The sequence below is a fragment of the Macaca fascicularis genome, chromosome 12 (assembly GCF_037993035.2).
Source record: "Macaca fascicularis isolate 582-1 chromosome 12, T2T-MFA8v1.1".
NCBI lineage: Eukaryota > Metazoa > Chordata > Mammalia > Primates > Cercopithecidae > Macaca > Macaca fascicularis.
The window spans coordinates 61,277,031-61,281,721 of record NC_088386.1 but is presented as its reverse complement, the minus strand read 5'-3'; positions in this window follow the sequence as shown (position 1 = coordinate 61,281,721).

The window sequence follows — 4,691 nt, the reverse complement described above, 5'->3', positions numbered from 1 at the left end:
GCCTGGGTGACAGAATCAGATTCTGTCTCAAAAACAAAAGATATATATATATATATATATAAAAGGAGAAAGTAACTGGGTGCAGCGAACTGCATAGCCAACCAAGGACTCTCAGAGAGCTGAGCGACAAGAAGGAGACAGTCATTGACCATCCAGGTAAGCATTTTTGGAGCTGCAAGAGTGGTCTCTCCACCCATTTCCGGATGAAGTCCTAAGTTTGATTGCTGTGAGGGAGGAGATCTATAGTGGGACTGATAACCTGAGGTATACAAATAAATCTATGAAAAGGGGCAAGATACTAGCTAGTATCTGGGAAATATAGCCCAACTTCTGGACTCTTATTTTAATTTAAAAGGCTATGTTCTCTACAATAAAAAAAAAAAAAAAGAAAAAAACTATTAAAAATGGGCAAAAGATTTAAATGGCCATTTTTTCCAAAAAAAAAAAAAAAAAAAAAAAAAGATATGCACATGGCCAATAAAGATGTTGAGCATCATTATCCATTAGAAAACTAAAAACCACAATGAGATATATTACTTTTTGCCTACAAGCATAACTATAATAAAAATGGAAAATAACAACTGTTGGCAAGGTTGTGGAGAAACTGTAATCCATATACATTACTTGTGGGAATGGGAAATGATGCAGCCACAGAAAAGGTGGAAAGCAGTCTGACAGGACCTCAAAAAGTTATACATATGACTTATGACCTAACAATTCTACTCCTAGAGGCATATATGCCTTATAGAACTGAAAACATATGTTCACAAATACCTACAGAAAGTAAAAATTGTTGCACAAATAAAATTATTCATATTAGCTAAAAGGTGGAAGCAACCCAAATGTCTGTCATTGATGAAGGGATTACAAATGTGGTATGTCCATTCAATGTAATATTATTCAGCCATAAAACGAAATGAGATTCTGATACATACTACAACATTAATGAACCTTGAAAACATTATGTGAAGTGAAAGGAACCAGCCATAAAAGACCACTTGATTATTGTAAGATTAATTGACATGAAGTGTTCAGAACAGGCAAATCCATAGAGTGAGAAAGTGGCTTAGTAGTTGCCAGTGGCTTAGAGAAAGGAGGGAGAATGGTGAATGTCTACTAATGGTTAACGGGTTTCTTTATGGGGATAATTAAAATATTTGGAATTAGATAATGGTAATGGTCAGACAACTCTGTGAATATACTAAAAACCACTGAATACCACACTTTAAAATTGTGAAGTTTATGGTATGTGAAGTATATACCAATAAGAAATATGTTTTAAAATGTTGTGTTACCCTGGTGAGATGTAAATATTGAGTTATCATCTATCAGTCAAGTAATTAAGAAGATTTTTACTGTTGTGCCAGGAAGATATCTATCTATACTAACAGAACATGTAATTGAGGTTATTTGCAGCTGGTGTGGTGGCTTATGGCTATAATCCCAGCACTTTGGGAGGCTGAGGTGGGAGGATTGCAGCCATGAGTTCAAGACCAGCCCGGTAGACAAAGTGAGATACCCATCTCTGTAAATTTTTTTTAAATTTCATTGGGTATTTATTTTTAAAACTTTGTGGAAATAAGTGAAATATAGTTCATAAAGAGAGGGAACTTGAAAATCTAGGCACTTGACTTGGATTACGGTCTTTAGTCATTCATTCTTTCTTCAATATTGCTTCAGGAAGTATCCACAAGCCTCAGAGCCAATCAGATCATCACACCGAGGAAGAACTAGACTAGCGATTCTTCATCATGATCTTTAAAGAGCAGCCATACTGACACCATAAGAGTTCCAAGGTCAGTACTCACCTAATGCTGGATAGCTAAGGAAGAGGCAGGACCCGACCTTTAGTGAAACCTAACATTCAAGAATGGAAGGACTTCAGGAAGAGGGAAGTCTATGTATCAAGGTAGTGAAACAGAAATTAATGGGGCTTATTCAGGGAGAAAATATATCCACTATTTTGCTTGCTTATAGAAGTAAGGATATAGAAATAACGGGATAATGTGGGAAAGGTTGGCCTAGACTAGGGGAAGATACCTTGAGTGCCAGGATAAAGAGATAGAACCAAACTAAGATAATTCCACTTTTGTCCTGGATTTTCCCTAAGTCCCTGAAGTGAACAATTTACTTCACTCCTAGTGCTCCAGGATGCTTTACAATAATAAGATATATTGAAGTTGATTTCTATAGAAAGTGTTTTATTTGGGGTAATGCTCTTTTTCATGAATAACTATACAAGTTTCCAATTATTACTATAACAAATTACCACCAACTTAGTGGCTTAAAACAACACAAATGTATTATTTTATAGTTCTGGTCGTCAGAAGTCTAAAATCAAGATGTTGCAGAGCATCATTCTTTTTGAGGGTGTTAGAAACAATCTGAGAATTTGTCTCCTTGCCTTTTCTATCTTCTAGATAGTGCCTGCATCTTCTAGATGTTGCCTGCATCCTTTGACTAATGGCTCTCTCTCCCCCATCTTCAAAGTGCATCATCATCACACCTTTTTCTGGCTTCGTCATCACATCTGTTTCTGATTTTGATCCTCTTGCTTCCCTCTCATAAGGGCCCTTATGATAACATTGTGACCACCTGCATAACCAAATAACCTTCCTTCTCAAGATCCTTCACCACATCTGCAAAGTCCCTTGCCACTGAAGGTAACATGTTCATAGGTTCTGGGGACAACAATGAGGACATTTTTGGAGGGCCATTATTTAGCCTATCCCAGTTACCTATTGATTTCCTAGAACACTTAATATATATGTTATGAATGCATCCCATTCTAGACCTCCAGGAATGGAGTCTAGAAATAGGCATTTTAAATAAACTTCCCCAAGTCTGAAGTGCACTGCTGTGAGAAAAGGCACGTCACTAAAGATCTTTTAGGATAAGTAGAGGAATGAAATTAGTACAACAGTGCTTTAAGATAAGCATTGACACGTTCAAAATCATGCAAAAGTTAAGTTATTGAGTTTTTTGTTTGTAGTCATTATTTATTTATGTATTTATTTATTTTGATAAGATTCCGCATAGAATTTGGGTCAAAAAAAGAAAAACAGAAGGCAGTTGGTTTGGGTGTAATAGCGTAGGCAGCCTGCTCTTCTAATCTAGGAATTACCCTATTTATTCAACTCCTTTGCTCCTTGGGGGAATCACTGCTTCATAAAACCTATTTTCCTATGACATTGCCTGCCAGCAAGGAACCCTCTCAAACCCTGTTGCAGTCTGAATATGGACACATACTGTGACAGCACCCAGGCACGTGGAAAGAGATTCAAAGCAAAGTCCTGAATGGCAAGATCTCCCTTCTCCCATTAGGTAAGGATCCTCCTATTTGTACTACTTTCCTTCCAGTCGTGCATGTGGCAAAGGCTTCTGATTCCTGAGAGAAAATGGAAAATTTCTCTTGCATTATGGTTAGTCTTTAGGAGGAGAAGCTTGCTTGTGGAAGATGGCTTTCTTATTTCAATTTGGCAGTTTTCCCTAACATAAACACATAAGATAAAATCAGCCAAGCTGTCAGGGGACTTCCTCCTGGAGGCAGGGTCCTGAAGTCCTAGCAGGTGGCTCAATTTCTATGCCTTACATTAGGGAAATGGTTCTTAGCACAACCTGCACTTTGAGATCATATGAGAGACTTAAGAACAAACTATCCTGGCTGGATATGGTGGCTCGCATCTGTAATTCCAGGACTTTAGGAGGCCAAGGTGGGAGGATTTCTGGAGCCCAGAAGTTTGAGACCAGCCTCAGCAGCAGAGTGAGAAGCCATCTCTAGCAAATTTTAAAATTAGCTGAGCATGGTGGTGCATGTCTGTAGTCCTAGCTACTTGGGAGGCTGACATGGGAGGATTGCTTGAGCCCAGCAGGCCGAGGCTGCAGTGAGCTATGATCATGCCACAGCACTCCAGTCTGGGTGATGGCGTGAGACCCTGTCTCAAACAGAACAAAACAAAACAACCCTCATAAATAAACAAACAAAAAACAACCAAGAAAAAACCTGTCTCTAAGTCCCATTCTTTCACATGGTGATTTAAGTCATTTGAGAAGAATACCTGCTATCAATATTTTTTAAAAACTCTCCAAATAATTTTAATGCAAAGCCAGGGGTGAAAGCCACTGATTAGGAAATCTTAAGTGGTTCCAGGTTAGGAAATAACTAGTAGTTGCAGTTGTTACCATGTTTTTAAAAATGGAATACAATTAAGAATTCTATTTTGGGTTGTACGCAAAGCTCATTCAATGTATTTATTACATGGCACTCACTTAGTGATGATTAAGAGTTAGAAGGGATTTTAGAAACATTCTAATGTTTAGAAACATTAGAATTGGGTTTTGGAGACAGACGAGTTTGAATGAAATTGGGTTTTGGAGACAGACGAGTTTGAATGAATTTTGATCCTTCCAATTATTAGCTGGGAAATCTTAGGCACTTAACTTTGCTAAGCTTCAGTTTCCTCATCTGTATAATCTGCATAAAAATCACAAATTTATGGATTTCTTAAAAGGAATAAATAAGACTTACATAAAGCCCCTGTCATATTAATAAGCACACAGAAAATATTATTACACTCCCTTTTATACAGAAGAGGAATTTAGGCAAAAAGTAATAAATAAATAAAGTCACACACGCACGCGCACACACACACACACACACACACACACACACACACACACAAACACATGCA